The sequence below is a fragment of the Salminus brasiliensis genome, chromosome 2 (genome assembly GCF_030463535.1).
Source record: "Salminus brasiliensis chromosome 2, fSalBra1.hap2, whole genome shotgun sequence".
Taxonomy (NCBI): Eukaryota; Metazoa; Chordata; class Actinopteri; order Characiformes; family Bryconidae; genus Salminus; species Salminus brasiliensis.
Window position 1 is genome coordinate 7,853,153 of NC_132879.1, and position 19,956 is coordinate 7,873,108.

Below are 19,956 nucleotides of genomic sequence, written 5' to 3' on the forward strand. Positions count from 1 at the left end.
GAAATGTTCCCTGTGCCACTGGCTGCAACACAAACCCAAAGCATGGCCAATACACCTATGTGCTTAACAGTTGGAGAGGTGTTCTTCTCATGAAATTCTGTACCCAAATTTTAATCCAAAACTTTATTATTACCTATTTTAGCTTTATCAAAAATGCACCAGATTGGTTTACAGTCTCCTTTAAAGTTCTCTGATGCTGAATTTTGAGGACGCAGGTTTTCTTCTGATTACTTTTCTAAATCTGACTGAAGGTCTTTTGCAGTCAAACAGGGGGTTTTATTGGCCTTTCTAGTAGTCCTTCGAGCACCTCCAACATTCCTGTTAGCTGCCCTTTCTTCATGACATTAAAAAACCCAAGAGCTCTAACCTGTTTAGGAGCCCATGGTGCTCCTTTCTTCATTCTACATTAGTACAAATGCATGAGAAATGATTTATTTTGATTTTCCTTAAAATGTAAATTAAATACATTTTAGAGATCAGTTCATCTTCTACTCACCTGGGCGGTGCCCAAGCTTTTGCATGCCAGTGTACGTCCATGAGAGTCCATGAGTGTGTGTTTATAGTCCTGTGTGAGTGAAGTGAGATGTTCTAGTGTAGTCAAAAACAGCATGGGCAAACAAAAGCCCTTCAAACAAACTCAGAAGGAAAGCTACACTGCTGGAAAGCTTCTCATTCCCAGTGACCTCTCCCTGCATGTCTCTCTCCCGCTCTAGGCCTCTCTCTATGTTTCTCATACACACATACAACTACACTCACACACACTGAGGGTGGCTGACCGAGCCCACAAACTGGAAATATCAATGACCCTTATAGAGTTGCTGGGAAAGCCAGCAGCGTCATGATCACTGGGTGTAAGAGAACACAACACTATTTCAGCTACCAAGTGGAAAAGCGGGAACAAACATTTTCCTCCTGTTTGAACTTTTCACTAACTACAGATTTCCCAAGGAACAATTCTTAGAAAGATATTAAAGGACTCATATCATGAAGAAATAAACTTTCTACATTTTTTAAATACAAGACTGTGATAGGTAGCGTACTTAGCACATTGGAGCTACTGTTTACTCCATACAATAAACAAAATAAGGACCCCCCCATCCAAAATGTCATTTGCCATACATTTTATAGTGATTATGCTTTAATACTGTCCATCCTTCCACCAAAAAAGTAGTTCCACACCAAAAGAGGCATTACTATACAAGACAAGACGTCCATATTCACCGTTAGAGTTGGCCTCCACCTCTCATCTATCCGTGCAGTGAACACACACATACACACACTAGTGAGCAAACACACACAGAGACAGTAAGCACACATGCCCTTTGCGGTGAGCAGCCAATGCTGTGGGGCCAGGGCCAAACTGTGGAAGCTTGCCAGAGCTTTTATGTCTGTCTGTTCCCGAGAGTCCTATTCTATTGGCAGTACTTCTCTCTACATTAGAGAATACTATAAGCCACAAAGTGTTCTTTTTGGTGACCATGCTTGTAGTCCAGTCCCAGTGACGCCCATTTCTACAAATGTCTAGTGTGACCACAGATTTACTAGGAATGGAAAAGCCCTGGTTTATGACTACATTTCCCATTGATCTTTTTTTTTTCTCCTTGGAGGGACCAGGACTGATGTAGATTTCTGGGCATGTTTAACTCTGAACAAAAGGTCACGACACTGTCAGTTCACTCACATGAAGTACAAACACTGGCCGCTCTGTTTTTATCTATTGTCCAGCAAGAATGCTCCAGATGTCCAGCTAACAGCTAAACATTCCCAGTAAAAAGGGATGTTTGGAAAAGTTGCTTTAATGCTTAAATGGTCAGAGTTAGCACTGTTTTTATATCCATTCATTTTACATCGCAGAATACATGTGGACGGAGAGTTTACAGCTGGCATTTCTCTGCATTTCTCAATCAGCCACAAGTGAAAAACCAGCCAAGCAAAGCATAAGAAGAGGCGTTTCATGGAATAAACACCATGGGGGACCAATGTAACAATAGCCTTCCTTCCTCCTCCTCTACTGCTGATGGTCACTCCCCGTCCCTCAAGTCCTGCACAGATGGAAATGTGAGCTTTCCTCCTGGAGCTGCAGAAACTACAGATACAGAAAGTAGACATGCTGGAGGTGGTAAGGCCACTGTCTTCAAGCTGCTTCTGATAGGATGTTTGTCTGATATTCGTTGGCCACTTTATTAGAAACAGATACCTTGTACTTTCACTCACTGGCCACTTCATTAGAAGCACCTACCTTGTGCTTCCCCTAACTGGACACACTGAAACACCTTCCTTCATGCGACTAGTATCTGGATTCCTGATATATGAGTCTCCGATTAGTCAGACTGAAATCTGATTGCTGTGTGGGACGCAATATGCAAATGTCCTTGTTTCCCTGCAATTATTACTGGTGATTGGGTTGTCCTGGGAGGGGTTTAGGTTGTTAAATGCGGGTTAGAGAGACAGATGCATTCACACTTGTGTAACATGTGGGTCAAATGCGTCTAAGACCTTCTTCTGAAGTGGTTTGAGTGATCAGATTTTTATCCGGTTTAAATGAGTCTTGGGTGTGTTTACACTTGCAGCTTTATATGGCTTGACCCTATCCAGATATATCCTGATACTCAAGGTGGATGACCAGGTTTATACAGAGTCAATGAATGAGAGACAGATGGAAAAAAGAGAGGACAGAGAGAAAACAGAAAAAAGAGAAGATTTAGAGAAAGTTTAGACACACCTAAACACAAGTCAATATGGAGACCATAGAACTCTGCTATTCTTGAAGACAGTGAGTGACTCTGCCGGTGGACATTCAGGGGAAGCTTGTTCCACCACTTTGGTGCAGGACAGAAAAAAGCCTGGACGCTTGTCTTCCGTGGATTTTGAGGGATGGCGGGTCGAGCCGAGCCGTACTTGAAGCTCGAAGGGCTCTTGGTGCGGATCGGCTTTTGACCATTGCCATCAAGTACGGAGGGGCTGGTCCAGTCTTGGCTTTGTAGGCCAGCGTCAGGGTTCTGAATCTGATGTGGGAAGCAGCTACAGGAAGCCAGTGAAGAGAGAACGCAGCAGTGGAGAGACATGGCTGAACTTAGGGACATTGAAGACGACCCGTGCCGCTGCATTCTGGAGGGGCCTGATGGTGCGCAGAGGGAGACCAGCCAGAAGAGAGCTGCAGTAGTCAAGTCTGGAAGTGACAAGAGACTGAACAAGCACCTGGCGACCTCTCTAGAGAGGAAGGGTCGAATGCTATTGGCTATTGTACAGGAGAAATCTGCATGACCGAGTTACGATAGATATCGTATCTATACGATAGCTAGATAGATAGAGAGAGACAGAGAGCGAGAGAGAGAGAGAGAGAGAGAGAGAGAGAGAGAGAGAGAGAGCAGATGGAAAAATGAGAGGAGAGAGAAAAAAGAACAGTAAAGGAGGCAAGCAAAGAGGGGAGAGAGGTGGAAGAGAAAGAAAAAGGGAGACGGGAAAAAATAGAGAGAGAAAGAGAAAAGGAAGAAAAAGAAAGAGAGTGAGAGAGAGAGTGAGAGAGAGAGTGAGAGAGAGAGAGTGAGAGAGATTGAGAGAGAGAGTGAGAGTGAGAGAGAGATTGAGAGAGAGAGAGTGAGAGTGAGAGAGTGAGAGAGAGTGAGAGAGAGAAAGTGAGAAAGAGAGTGAGAGAGAGTGAGAGAGAGAGATTGAGAGAGAGAGACTGAGAGAGTGAGAGAGTGAGAGAGAGATTGAGAGAGAGTGAGAGAGAGAAAGTGAGAAAGAGAGTGAGAGAGAGAAAGTGAGAAAGAGAGTGAGAGAGAGAGTGAGAGAGAATGAGAGAGAGTGAGAGAGAGAGTGAGAGAGAGAGAGAGAGAGAGAGAGAGAGAGAGAGAGTCTTACTACAGTAGAAGTTGAGGACTCTGTCTCTGTTGGTTGATCGCTGCAGTACAGTGAAATGCAGTGCAGTAAACAGTGCTGTTATACAACAGTGATTAATCTGATACTGCAGTGTGTGCATGTCTGTGTGTGTGTTTGGGAGGTGTGTGTTATGGTTGGGCTGTGTAATGGTTGAGAGCCACTGAACTAAAAAAGGGGAAGCTCTTCTGCCGTGAGTGCTCTGCTTTAACTGAATGTCACTCGCTCCCTTAAGTGTCTCTCACTGAGCTGGACCGATCTGTGTACGCTAATGAACACCTTGTCTGTCCAGGTGACGGATTGACTCTCAGAGCTTTCAGCTTCCAGACACTCGCGCGAATGATGACCAGGCCCCTGTCTGTCCACCCTATTGTTTCCTTTGACTCTTGACATTTTGTTCCATGTCCTCCTGGCTGGCAGGATGGAAACAGAGCGCAGGGTGCCCTTGTCCCGCTGGGGAAAGGCCATCCGTTACGTAAGTTCTTTAAAAGGTACAGGGTTGGGGGGCAATGAGGCTCCCTGAGTGGGGCACATGTTAATATAATCATAATCCTACAGTCCTAACAATAGGCCTGTTTAGTCTACTCATGTTTTTATTAAAGATGAGATGGAGGAGAACAGGACAGACTGCTTTACATGAGCCAACCTGGAAACATCTCAACATCATCCAAGACCGGTATGAACAGTATGATCAAACTGGCCTACTAGTTTTACCAAACTGGTTCACCGGCATGACCAGCTTAATTAAACTGGCCTACTAGCATTAAAAACTGGTCCACCAGCATGATCAGTTTGATCAAACTGGCCTACTAGTTTTAAGGTTTAGTTAAGTTTAAATGTAGATTTTTATTGTATAGCTTGATGTGGGCAGACTGTCATAAAAGCATTTCACTGCAAGTTATACTGTGTATGACTATGTATGTGACAAATAAAATTTGATTTGATTTGATTTGAATTAAACTGGCCTACGAGCATTGACAACTGGTCCAACAGCATGATCAGCTTGATCAAATTGGCCTACTAGTTTTACCAAACTGGTCCACCAGCATGACCAGCATAATTACTAGCATTAAAAAACTGGTCCACCAGCATGACCAGCCTAATTAAAATAGATAGCATGACAAGATGACTAGTCAACCCAGCATGACCAGCCTAATTAAAATGGATAGCATGCTGTTTGACGAGATGACTAGTCAACCCAGCATAACCAGCAAAACCAAAATCAGCAACATCCAATGCAAAATGCAATGCAACATACACTAAGCTGTATAAAAGCTGGTTGACCATCTTAGCTTACCAATACAGGCTGTGTTTTTCAATGTTTTTCAGCTTTTCAATCATCTAGACCATGGCTAGATTTTTCAGCAGGGTTGTGTAAATATGTTTTGGGGCAGAGAAGCATCATTCTAATACTTGCAGAACTAGGCTGTGGAGAATCACCACAAAAAAATCCATTAGCTCATGACTCATGAGAGTGAGTGGTGTTTTCCTTTGACACCTGTTCCCGTCATGGGAATAGTCTGGATTACTGTACAAGTCATGCCTGTCTGTTTGCCATGATCATATTTCATGGGACTGCTATCATGGTCTCTTTGCCTGAGAGTCCACATTCAAACAGCAAGCACTGAACCATTCCACAGAGCAACCACAAGAATTTCCGTAAAGAACTAATTAAATTAAAATCCAGAGTGGTTTTACACAACCAAACATGTCTCTACATGGTGCAATCAGAGCCTGGTGCCATGTGCATCAAACATCTCGTTCCTGAGTGTGTTCACAGAATGAGGCTATCAATTTTATGATCTCCAGGTGTGCTAACGAACAAACAACCTGGAAATGCCTTTGATAACTAGTCACATGAAATATTGGTACATACGTCACCCCAAAGCACTAACAAATGAAAGCAAGAGAGCCTGGTTAGAATTAAACAGATGAAATCATGCTAACGGACCATAAAAGTGAGGCTGATGCATGGAGCTCATTCTTTCATAAGCTAATTGCCTAGGCATTAATGCACTAAAGCCTGGTTAACAGCTCACCACTGACTTTCTGTAATCGGTTGCATTCTTAGCTTCCTTGGCTGGAGTTTGAAGGCCATTTTTCATCACTGATCTAATCTTTAAATGAAAAGACACATATTTTAAACACAAAGATACACAATTTAAACACTTCCCCCATTGCCAACAGTGATAGCTAGTAGGGCCTGGTTAGTATCATACAAATGACAGTAACAGTCCCAAGCAAGGACAACATGTTAGCATCTTTCACTGCCTTATTGATGCCATTCTTTTTTTTGTTTTAGCTATTTAATGGCTCATTAGCATGATGCAGAGAAGAAAGATTCTCAGAAAACCAAAAGCACCAGAGCTTTGGCCTTTGAGTAAAATTGAGTACATTGAGTAAAAGTCTGTAAAGGCCTGGTTAGCATCGTACAGATGTGTTCATGTGTTTCTCAGACTTGTTACAGAATAAGCACATAAAAAATGACTTTGCCAACTAGTCACGTGACGCAAAGGCATACTGCACCCTAGACAACAACAAGTGAAAGTTAGTAGGGGCCTTATTAGCATCATACATCCCTGCTGAAGACAATCCAGCTCAAACCAGCTTTTGCTGGTAACTGCTTTTGGATAATCCAAGCTGGTCTTTAATAGTCAAGGTAGATGGAAAGGTGGTCATCAAGCAAAAACATACCCTATGCTGGCTAATAGGTATGGGGCAGTGGTGGCTCAGCGGTTAGAGCGCCAAGATATCGATAACAGGGTTGTGGGTTCGATTCCCGGGCTCGGCAAGCTGCCACTGTTGGGCCCTTGAGCAAGGCCCTTTACCCTCTCTGCTCCCCGGGCACTGGAGTTGGCTGCCCACCGCTCTGGGTGTGTGTGTGTGTGTGTGTGTGTACTCGCTGCCCCTAACACACATGTGTGTGTGTGTGAGTGTGTGTTCACTACCAGATGGGTTAAATGCGGAGGACACATTTCGCTGTACAGTCCACACTGTACAGTGACGAATACGTGCACCTTTACCTTTTAAGCCAGCTGGTTAACCAGTTTTTGGTTAACTCAGCCTAGTATATGTTGCATTTGATTCTGCTTATGCTTGGTCCACCAGATTGGTGATGCTGGTCCTGCTGGTTGGCCAGCTTGGTGATGCTGGTCAACCGCCATGGTCAAGTTTGTTTATACTGGTTGTCCAGCTTGGTCAGGTTGGTCATGCTTGTAGACCAGCTAAACCATCAAACTCAAGCAAACACATCACCTATGACTAGCATGAGTGCCTTAGACTGATTTGCATGTAACGTTGGCTACAGAATAGTCAAGACCTTTGGCACATGTTTTATAAGCATATCTCACACCAAAGGAGCCTGGTTAGCATCACATAGATGAGCTCATGCTAACACAGCTCCAAATGTTCTTTTGTTGTCGGCCAAGTTAGCATTCTTGGCTGATGTATGGAGCATGTTCTGGTGAAGATAAGCTTTAGTCCTTATCAGTGATCTGACATTGAGGCTCGCTACAGAATTAAAAGGCTAACAAGTAGGCCACTTTGGCGACAGGTTACTTTACACAAGTGAAGGCTAATAGGGTGCTGGTTAGCATCACACAGATGAGATCATGCTAATAGGTCTGAAACCAGCTAGCAGCATCTGAGCTGGATCTTTTAGCAGGGGTGATTTTAAGACTTGCTAGGCTAAAAATGACTTTGTTGACTAGTCACATGACACAAACTCAGACATATTGTACACCCAAAGCACCAGCCAGTGAAAGCTAGTACAGGCAACACACAGATGAGATCATGCAAACAGGTTCCCACTAGCTTTTTTTTTTTCTTCCAGCATTGGTTACGTTGGCACGCATGGTTGATGTATGGAGGTCATTCTTTTAATCCAGGCCAGTTTACAGAAGCAAATCAAAATACAGGAAGGGTGGCAGTGTTCTGGTCACACCCCACATAGTCCAAGAACTGCAGCTTTCCACAGAAACCATGCAGCTCTGATGTTTAATGATGTGTTAAACCCAACCCAAGAGCAAAATAAGTCATCCATCTGAATACTGCCACTGTTTTCGGTGCGAAATGCATGCGAGCTGCATTCAGATTCAGGCTCAGTTCACTCCTTACAAACCTTAAAACCAAGTTCCACTAACAGATGTTCTCATTCAACCCCACGTCTGTGAGCTCAGCGTTGATAATAAAGATTACCATTATGATTAAGATCACCATTATAAAGATTTATTTCAATTCCAAATGGTCTCACTCCCTCAATCTCTCATGTGATCTCTTTCTAGGGCCTGCAATCGTGCAATACTCCACTGCCTGTGAATCATCTACTAATGCACTTTTGGAGTCATTACACTGGCATGTCCGTGAGCTTTGGCTGGATTTTTGGATGAACTACAGGCTTAGGCCCAAAGTCAAACATCATTGCTGATGCTTTTACGCTGGGATCACCGCCTGTGCCAAATTGAATGGAGAGCCGATGATGCAGGAAGGCGTCTGACAGATGGTGAATTTCAGTTTCAGTGTTTTTTGGTTTGACTTTGTTCCCGTTTGACTTTATAGCCGCCTTAGGCTCTCGTTTGTGGATTTTTGCAGAAAAGCTGCGCATGAGCTCGGGATTAAGTAAGTAACATGTTTCTGCCAACCAGTCAACCAGTATGAGTGTGAACCTCCATATTGATAGCCAATCCACGACCCCCACAAATGTAGACATACCATATTCCAGAAACGGGAAATCTGTACATCTGTGACAGACGTGAGAGAGAGAGAGAGTGACACAGAAAACACTCGGATTGGTCTCTTGTTTTCTCGGGAGGCCAGTAGACCAGTGTTCTCTGTGGGTGGGATTCAAGGATCCAAAGATTCAAGCAGACTTTATTGTCATTGGAATCACATGTGGTACATGGGGTGGAACAAAACTGAGATCTCAAGGTCCCAGTTACACCCAAAGAGCAATTATTAAATAAATAAATTAAATAATAATAATAAATATAGAATATAAGAGGGGTAGACATAAATAGGAAAAGTGGGAAAGCAGAGACATTTGAAAAAGTAGCAGCAATCTCATCACAATATGAGATGAAGTAGCATAGTAACATGCCCAAGTGTGGGTGAAGTGTCTCAATGTCCTCAAACGTGTCAGTATTTACAGGCGAACTCTCATTTATCGTGCATCAGTTCAGTTTAGGCGTCCTGCAGCTCTGTGGCAAACTGAAAATAACACACTACCCCTGCCTGTAGGGTCAAAGTAATGACAGTATTGCTTGGTGCTGCCTTCCCCAAAGGAGTTTTTGCAGGCTGGTATATTTGGTGTCTACAAGTACTGTTAGACCTACTGTTTTCTTTACAAATGTACAAAATTACAGACCAGTGTCAGTCTTTGAGATGTCTGCTCTTCTGTCGCTTTGTGATGTGGTGCAATATAATGTAAATGTGTCTATTTTTGACTTATAAAAGGGTCAAAAACCCTAAAATCAAGGCTTTGTGTGTGTGATGATTTAGGCATACAGGTTGCACAATGCTAATTGATAATAAGCTTCTGGTGGCCTCGTATCTCCAAAAATTCAAACACCAAACATGTCTTAACTAAATCAGCTACATTTAAGACTGGGGAACAACAACTCCCCTGAACTATTGCTGTAAGCGAGTGTGTGTTTGTTTGTGTGAGTGTGAGTATTCAGTGAGGTTCTTTATTCAGACCTCACACAGGCTGTTTTATGGAGAAGAACAATGCGTCCTCCCGTTCCAGAACTCCTTATAGCCGCCTGCTGATGTTTACAAAACAACACAGCTAAAATAAGAGAGGGAATGAAGGCACCAACGCGCCCGACCAGTGCTCAGGCTCTGTTTTCTATCAATAAAAGCCTTCTCACATTGTTACTCCTGGCACATGAACTGAAATGACTGGATTCTAATGGTGCGTGGATAATACACACATACACAGTTGCGTGTGAGTGTGTCTTTGTTTGTTTTGGTCCATTTTAGTACAAGAATGTCCTGACTTTGTAGTAAATCCAGAGAAAAACTGTTCTCACCTACAGGACCAACACAATGCTCCTTTTTACTAAAGCTCCCCCGTTTCCACTGTTTCAGCTGAAAAAGTAGAACTCTTTATTGTTGGATCCTTAATGGAATGTATTATTATTAATATTAATATTATTATTGTATTACATATGTTTTTGAATTTAATTCATCTAAAGAAAATACATATGTGATAACAATCAAAATTCCACTGCTTTACAGACATATATAGATTAATATTTTCATAAGTAGGTAATATATTTGGAATGCATAATTGTTACATGCATAGTATTATTATTATTATTATTATTATTATTATTATTACATATTTGTTTATTTAAAAAAACAAAAAAACAGTACAAATAGACAAACATCTGAGACACTTAATTGTGACCAAATTGTGATTCTAGATGACTGGGTCAGAACATCTCCAAAACATCAGGCACGTCTCGTGGGGGTTTTCTGGTACCTACGTACCTACAAAAAGTGGTCAGTACCTACCAAGTGCTCCAAGGAAAGACAACCAATAAACCAGTGACAGGGTCATGGGCACCAAAGACCTTTTTGATGCATCCGTAGAGGCCCCACCTCACAACTTACAGGACTTTACCAACACAGGACCTCTTGTGGAGTCTTTAGTTATTAACGGGCCAGAGCTGTGGTGATGATACAAGGGGGACAGTACATACGGGACGTCCCGTTCTGTTGGTCAGTGCTTTTCTATGAAGACTTTACAAGATTAACACCAGTGTCAGCAATGGAGCACCTTTTAATGGAGGTGTATTCACACATTAGACAGGGTATCCTAATCCGTTTAGATATGAAGTGTATATGACACATACAGGACATCAGTATGTGTGTGAGTGTGTGTGTGTGTGTGGTTGTCCTAAAGCTTTCTCCACACAGGCCTTCCCTGTCTTCCCGTCAGCTAGCAGTTAGTGCAGGAATGTAGCTGTGGTCAGGAAAGCTGCGGTGTAGGATCACGCGCTTCTAAAGATGCTTTAAATAAAGAACCAAACAAATGCATTCTTTCTCCACCCCCAGCCTTTCTGCTCTAAAAACGGCACATTCCACCCCTACAAAAAACAGAGAGAGATTGGGGCCGACGCTCATGTCGATTACTAAGAAAGATTCCTCTCAATTCGCCAATTACTGTACTCAGCATAAAGCTATGTGCTCATTGCCCCCGACTGCCTTGTTCACACCACCCTGTTCAAGCTCACTAACGACGTGTTTGCGGGACACGAGTGGAAACTATTCCCCCCTGGTGCCAAAAGCCTCTCGCAGAACTTGGAAACTAGCTCTCAGGGTGCTGCGCGCAAAAGTGACATCATGCTCTTAGATGGAAAGATGGAGGAGGAATGGGGGATGGAAGAGCTTGTCAGAATTCCAGCTTGTGGGACATAGTGTCACTATAACCCCATAAACTGCATGCTTCTTATTTCAGCTATTAGTCGAATTATTATAGTATTTTGAGAGGAGTGATTTAATACCACAGTAAAAATATAACTTCTGAATACACATAAATAAACTATTTTATATGAACACGACTTTGTCTTTCAGTTACATTAGGCAGTAATGACTTGAACAACGTGATATTATCCAATCATGAACATTACACTATTAAAAAATTACATTCTCAATTACTATAAAAGTATCTAATAGTAATTATTTAGTATCTGCAATCAGGTATAAAATATCCACTATGAATTATTCAATATTTACAATGAATTGTTCAGTAAAAATGATTCAGTAATCACTATAATTTATTCAGTATCTTTCATGAGTTATTAATTACCTACTAGGCATTATACCACCTAAAAATTATTCAGTAACATATACATTATTTTGTATTTACGATTAATAATTCAGTTTGAAATATGAATTATCCAGTATGCAATAAATTGTTTAGTATCTATTATAAAATATTCTGTATTCTGTACTCTGAATTATTCTTTATCTATGCTGAATTATTTAATACTAATATGATTGATTCATTTTGCACCATAAATGGTTCAGTATCTCTCATTAATTATTCAGTATTCACTATGAATTATCAGTAACTTAAATGGATGATTGTTTTACATTTTCTACTTCTTTTTTGGTATCTACAGACAATTATTCAATATCCACTTTGAAGTATTCAGCATGTACTATGATTTATTCTCTATCTACTAACATTTATTCTGTATGTACTATGAATTATTCAATATCCACTATAAATTATTCAGTAACTACTATGTATTATCCAGTATCTACTATGTATTATCCAGTATCTACTATGAATTATTCAGTATCTACTATAAAATATCCAGTATCTACTATAAATTACCCAGTATCTACTATGAATTATTCAGTATCTACTATGAATTATTCAGTATCTACTATAAAATATCCTGTATCTACTATAAATTATCCAGTATCCACTACGAATTATTCAGTATCTACTATAAATTATCCAGTATCTACTATAAAATATCCTGTATCTACTATAAATTATCCAGTATCTACTATAAATGATCCAGTATCTACTATAAATTATTATTTCTATTATATATTTGTCCATATCTGTTGTACATTTTTCAATACCATGATTCATTTGGTATTTACAAAACATTATTCAGTATCCACTATGAATTATTCAGTATGTACTATGATTTATTTGTTATTTACAAACAATGTGGCAATCTACTATGGATTATTCCGTGTCCACTATGAATGATGCAGTTTCTTCTGTAATTTATTTGGTATCTACAAACACGTATTCAGTATCCACTATGAATCATTCTGTGTCAATGATGCATTATTCTTTACCTACAAACATTTATTCGGTATCCACTATGAATTATTCAGTAACTACTATTAAACTAATGTGTGCAGACCCTTAGACTACATTACAGAGCCAGTAGTAAACCCCTACTGGATTTTTTGGTTCTATGCTTTCTGTCTCTGTCTGGGAAACTGGCCCATATTGTTTAGGGAGTTTATTGCTGTTTCAAAACACATGTTCCCGTTTCTCTGAAAACAGCAAGTGTAACTTTAGCTTGAAGTCTCTGACGCCCCAACTTTAACTTTGACTTTTATCCTCCGGTGCTGTCTGGTGTTTGTCTTGAGCTAGGCAGCTCCCAAAGCCAGAACAGGGGAGGCTGTAAATGGTGTACACTGTGATGTTGTGTAACAGGGCTGATCCAGCTGTCTGAATGTAGACTGCAGCAATTAAAGAAGCCCTCCCAGCCTTCAGATGGTTGTGCATTTGGAATTGGGCAGACCATGTTTGTGTACAGCCTATAAATAGAGCAGGAGGTGGCTATAAAGTTCAAATCCAAGATGCAGTTTATGTACACTTTTAAAAATGAAGGTGCTTCTAAGGGTTATTTGAGCGATGCAATAGAACCAATGCTTTCTTATTTGGGATTTGTTCAGTTTACGAGGACAGTGGGTTCCATCATTATAGGAGCAGAGCTGTGAACAGTTCAGAAATCTGATGAAGAGCTGTCTTTAGACTTTACTTACAAACAAATGTAAGAAAACTTTGTAAGGAAGACATTGGTGAACGGAGGCCCCAGGTTTGTAATAGAGATCTTCTGAGAGTGAAGCACCTACATCAAGAGATGTAGTTCCTTAGAGACCTTCAAAACGTTCAACACTCTCACATCTCTAGTCAAAAAAAATGGTTCCATGGAACCAAAAGCGGTTCTACTATGGCATCGCTCAAAGCACCTGGCCACTTTATTAGAAACCCCTACATATGATGCCATTTTCACTGGTTGAGAGTGGGTCCACCATCCAATGATAATCATGCAGTATCCAACTGAACAGCAGCAAAGTGAAGCTACAGGAGAGAGGTTTCTGATAAAGAGGCCAGGCAGTACAGTTGCAGCTCATAATTTATTGATCAGTGGCTTCCCACACGACTATACCCCTCAATTGTGTACACGTAGTCCAGATTCTTTCCAGAAAGCTCTGTGGACACAGTGAGTAAACAGAACTGGAGGCTGGAGCGGAAAATTTGTTTAATAATATGTTTATATTGCATGAAAAGATTAAAGGCGGTGCGTTCTGTCGTTTACTAGCTGCATTAAAACTCATCTGTCTTCAGTCAAGACTGTTCCACTGCTGCGTTGTAAGAATGTAGAGGTTAGATCTTCCCTTTAAGGCCAGTTAGAAACAGCAGACTGAGTGAAACAGATCACAAGACTCCACTCAGTGACCTCTGTGAGCCAAATAGAGCTGAGCTGATCTGAGGTCAGTTAACTCTGGTGTCCTTTACTCTAGTGAAAAATGCTGCCCCTTACATTGCAATTATTTCTGGCTCATATTTTATTGAAGGAAGGCGAGAAACTATGTGAACGGTGCAAATTGCAAACTTTCCATCCAGTCCACATCAGTGATTGTACCTAAAATAGATGATTTATCTACTATGAATATTCAGTATCTACTGTACTATACTTTTTTAGTATCTACAATGGATATTTAGTATCTAGTATACTTTTCTAGTATCTACTATGAATATTCAGTATCTACTATACTTTTTAAGTATCTACAATGGATAATTAATATCTAGTATACCTTTCAGTATCTACTATGAATATTCAGCATCTACTATACCTCTTTTCAGTATGTACTATGAATATTCAGTATCTACTATACTTTTTTCTGTTATCTACAAACAATTATTCAGTATTCAGTGTGTACTATGAATGAATCAGTATGCACTAGGAAGTATTTCGTTTCTATTATACATTTGCCTTACTACTATACATTATACATTATACCACTATGAATTATTCAGTGTCTAGGATGATTTATTTGTTATCTACAAACAATTATTTGGTATTCAGTGTTTACTATGATTTATTGTTGGCATTTACAAACAAATATGCAGTGTCCACTATAAATTCTTCATTTTCCACTATGATTTATTTGGTATCTACAAACATTTTTTCAGTTTCAGTTTTGTGATTTATTCAGTAGCCACTATGGATTACTCAGTTTCTACTATGAATTATTCAGTATCTGCTATGCATTATTCAGTGCCTATTATACATTCTAGTATCTACTATACATTACTCAGTATCTGCTATGAATTATTCAGTATCTGTTATGATTTATTCAGCGTCTACATGGTTAAAAATACAATATCCTTGAGGAACTTTTTGGGGTTTCTATCATTTGAAACTGTGAAGGAGCCTCCTGAGGAACCTAAAGGAACCTTAATAAAAATAGTTTTTAGAAGATAATAGTTGCTTGAAGGTCTCTTATAGCTCCTTAGGAGGTTACTCCACAATTCCAAACTGAAGAACCTCCAAAAGCTCCTTAAGAATCTTTTAACAGTGTACAAACTGAATTATCAGCAACTGCTGATACAGTGGTTCTACATAGAAGAGGTGATTTGACATTAATGAGAGGTTACTGATGTGTATTCAGTCTTGCATGTTTGCTGGGGTTCTCTTCCTACAAAAGGGCACAGGGCCAATGCTTAGAGGGGAGCCTCGTCTGTTTTCTTTTATGTAATTACCTACATAATGAACTAATCATATTTATTTTTAACTAATCAGGAATGTATTCATTATTAACTGCATCTAATTGCTCTCACACAATCCCTGTATCTCCACTTTTCACTTTTAGACATACTTTGCTGTTCTGTACTTTGTTTTAATATGTCATGATGAACGGACCAATAAAAATGCTCCAAAATGACTTGGAGTGAAATCTTTTTACATTGACATCCATTGAAAGTTTGCAGCTCCTAATCTAAAGTGAGAATAGCTCAGTTCATTTACATTCACCAATCAGCCATAAGATTATCACCACCTGCCTAATGCCTAATATTGAGTAGCTCCCTCTTCTGCCACCACAACAGATCACAACAGAACTCCACATGACCTCTGAAGGTGCCCTGTTGTATCTGGCACCAAGACGTTAGCAGCAGATCCTTGAAGTCTTGTAAGTTGTGAGGTGGCACCTCAGTGAACCACATCAATAAGCCTTGAGTGCCCATGGCCCTGTCATCAGTTCACCTGTTGTCCTTTCTTGGAGCACTTTTGGGAGGTACCACAAGACATGATGCATGATGTTTTGAAGATGTTCTGACCCAGTTGTCTAGCAATCACAATTTGCTTATTTTTCCTGATTTTAATATTTCATATTCAATAACTGTCTGATCCTTCGCTTCCCAATATTTTCACCCTTGGCCGAATGCCACTGTATATGAAGATAATCAACTTCACCTGCCAGAGGTGTTAATGTTATGGCTGATGTTCTTACTTCATTTAGAAGCTTGTTTGGTCACTTAAGGCATTAATACAGTAGATATTAGTCCATCACAGACAGACACTCCTAAACAACTGGTAAAGGAGGGCTAATAAACTACACTCAGATGGAGGACATTAATGATGATGGGTTAGATTAGATTAGATTTAGTGTTGCAAAACTTTTTATATTTAGTATTTATGCCTTGTTAGTCATTTTGGAAAATTGTGAAGGCTTATATGTGTGTTATAAAGCAATCTTAATGTTTTAATAAATGCTGAATAACTTTGAAACCTACATTTGTTTATTATTAGATAATGAATAATAACCCAGATGTTATTACAAAGCATTTAGTTGAAATCTAAAGTAAATCTAATGCAAAACTAATTGACTATGTAAATAGCTATGTCATTAATTACATGACATTACAGTGACTGTCAAAATATTCTATGCTATTTAATTATAATAACATTATAATATTATACCAGTTATGTAATGGTAACTGTAATGAAGTAGCATACCAGCAAAATCACAACAGTCACTCTAGAAAAGCTTCAAGCCTCTTTTGTTAAGTTGCCAGATCAGAAGAGGATAAAATATGGTCAGCACTTGGAGCTGGAGTGAGTTTACTGGAGCAAGAGCGTGGTAAGAGTGGTGGTGTAGTGTGGTGTTGATGTTGACTGATGATTTAATGATCAGACATTAGTGGCACCACTTTCCCTTGACCTGTAGGTTCATCACAGCATTGCAGTGCGTGGACCGTAAGGCCTTAACCCCTTCTTCTAGAGCCTAATCACAGCCAGCGCTCTACGGTCAGCCTGAACCACTGATATAATCCTTAACTAGATCAGAGTCGCTCACACAACCTCCTCATCCAGTTTGAACAGCCTTTCTGTACAACAGACCTGGATTCTGGAGGAGCCTGTCTTCAGACCGTTAGTCTGGTTTGCTCTTGACTGTTGACGTAAGTGGTGAAGATCACCATGGCCAGATCCACAGAGCTCTCTGAAGGTGGTAGATGTAGATGAGTCGGTAAAGGGGTTTTAAAAGATCTCAGAACTATTAGAAATCAGCCGGTCAGCCAGTTCAGGCCAAAATCAGACCACAGCAATCCTAAAATGTCATCATGTGATCTACAAGTTGCTCTTGCCACAGTTGCCAAAGCATAGCATAGCATCTACAATCAAAAAGTGACCACACACACACACACTTGATTTTCATTGGAGGGCAGCAAAAAAAGGGTCAATTTGGTTAGGGGCAGTTTAGAATAAGCAATATGGCTGAATAAGAGAGAGAGAGAGAGAGAGAGAGAGAGAGAGGAGAGGGGGGAGAGGGAAAATAAGGAGAAAGAGAAGAAAGGAAGTCACACGAATTCCGTCCCGGGCTAGCAGAGAGCAAACCGCCTAGACAAAAATAACTCGCTTTTCCTGCTTCTTCTGTGAGCCGACCCTTAGGGGGAATGTCCCCCACACACTCCTCAGGCTGGGTTACAGAGCATCTGGCACGCTAAGCACTGTTCAGGCTGGGTACTGGGTTTATATCTCATAGACTTTAGGCTGTACACTCAGAAACAGCTCCTCAGCTGATCCTCAGGAGCACAGCACAGGTGCACTTCAGAAATAGGGTTCCTTGTGTCTTTCTAGACTACAGAGGTTCTATCATTTAGACCAGGGTTCTTCAGGACCGGAACTGAAGAACATTGATTTAAATGGTTACTGATGACATCTGTGATTTTGCTCCAGTATGAATCTACAGTGTGTGGAAGTTGTATTGTCTGGCAGTACTAACTGTGGAGTTATTTTACTCCAGTATGAATCTACAGTGTGTAGAGATTGTATGACATGACTAATAATTGTGGAGAAATTTTAATCCAGCATGAATCTACAGTATTTTGTGTGTCTAGAATGTACAATCTGAGAATGATTATATGGTCTGTGTGTGGAATGTGTGGTCTGGCGGTAATAAGTGTGTAGTGATTTTAATTCAGGAGGAATGCACAGTGTGTGTAGACCGTATGGTTTGTATAGACTATATGGATTGTACAGTCTGAGAGTGATACTTGTTGGGAGATTTTAATCCAGTATGAGTTTGCAGTGTGTCTACATTGTACAATCTGAGAGTGATAATTGTGGAGGGATTGTAATCTAGTATGAATATACAGTATTTTGTGTGTCTAGATTGTACAATCTGAGAATGATAATTGTGAAGACATTTTAATCCAGTATGAATCTACAGTGTGTGTAGATTGTGTGGTGTGACAGCAATGTAGATTATATGGTCTGCATGTGGAATGTGTGGTCTGGCGGTAATAAGTGTGTAGTGATTTTTATTCAGGATGAATCTGCAGTGTGTGTAGACCGTATGGTCTGAAAGCAGTATTTGTAGAATGATTTGAATCCAGTATGTATCTGCAGTATGTCTGGATTGTACAGTCTGAGAGGGGTAGTTGTGGAGAGATTTTAATCCAGTATGAATTTGCAGTGTGTCTAGATTGTGTGGTCTGGCAGTAATAATTGTGTAGTGATTTTAATTCAGGATGAATCTGCAGTGTGTGTAGACTGTATGGTGTGACAGCAATACTTGTAGAACGATCTGAATCCAGTATGTATCTGCAGTATGTCTGGATTGTACAGTCTGAGAGTAATAGTTGAATGAATCTGTAGTGTAATCACCAATCTTACAAATTAGGATTGACTATACACAACTAATTGAGCCCCAATGGGGCATGTTTGGATTCGACGTGAGAGTGGCCACTACAGCCATGCAGTTAAAGGCTTCTATATAGTACTCGAAAGGGAGTCTTTAACTCATAATGATAGTAAACCCCTTTTTCTTTGTATGAAATGCAAAATGCCTTCCATATAAAGAACCATTTAAGCATCCAGATGGTTTTTGTAGTGTTGTCATGCCTTGAGAAGAGTGTACTCAATACTGTATATTAGTAAAGATGCAGCTACTGTTTGTTTATCTCAGTTCATTTTAACTATTAATATTTAGTTCATAGTTAATTCATTGTGTTGTCATTTCTGTTGTGGGGCTCTGCTCTGCTCTAATTAAGGGCCGGTTTCCTAGACAAAGATTAAGTCTAGTCTTGGACTATACAACATTATTCATTGAAAGGAAAATGTAGTCTAAGACTAGGCCTAATTAAACAGGCCCATCTTTTGAATTTTGACCAACAAGAGGCGAATAGAGAGTAACGTCAGTGCTGAGAAAGGCTGGATGGACCAAGAAGCCCCACTGCGGTTCCACAACTTACTCAATAAGCCTTGTTCTTCTACTAAAGTTATTTGGCTAGTTGGCTACTCTTCACAGGTTTGGTTTCAGAAAGTGGATTAGCTGGAAGACATGTGGCTAATAACTGTACACTATACCACAGTACACTATACCTCTATAACCTATTACACACAACACACAGTGTATCATCATCATCATCATCATCATCACCATAATCCATACTGCTGTGCTGTATCACTGAACAAAGGTTCATATGATACTGTAATACACAATATATCACAGTGTGTGTGTGTGTGTGTGTCTGTCCTCATATACTGTATGTTCACACACACGTTCCTGTGTATGTCTGTTTATACCTCTGTTATACTTGTATTTACTGTTAGCAGCCATTTCAGTTATTTCTATTTCAGAGTTTCTATTGTAGAGTCTGGAGGGTCTTACCGTGTCCTCGGAGGTCCTGCTGATGCTCAGAGCTCTTCTGTAGCCAGATGGCGAGTCAACTGAGGGAGACTGAGGCAGACCAGCAGACTGGAGGAGCAGAAGCAGAGCCAACCGCGTGTGTGAGAGCGAGTG

General features: G+C 40.3%; 1 protein-coding gene across 1 annotated transcript in view; it reads right to left on the reverse strand.

Moving 5' to 3' along the window:
- Positions 1-19,956, reverse strand: part of fhl3b (four and a half LIM domains 3b) — a 35,203-nt gene extending 15,247 nt beyond the window's left edge. The window contains exon 1 of the mRNA XM_072674277.1: positions 19,825-19,956. The gene's annotated coding sequence lies outside the window, so the exon portion shown is untranslated. The remainder of the gene's footprint in view (positions 1-19,824) is intronic.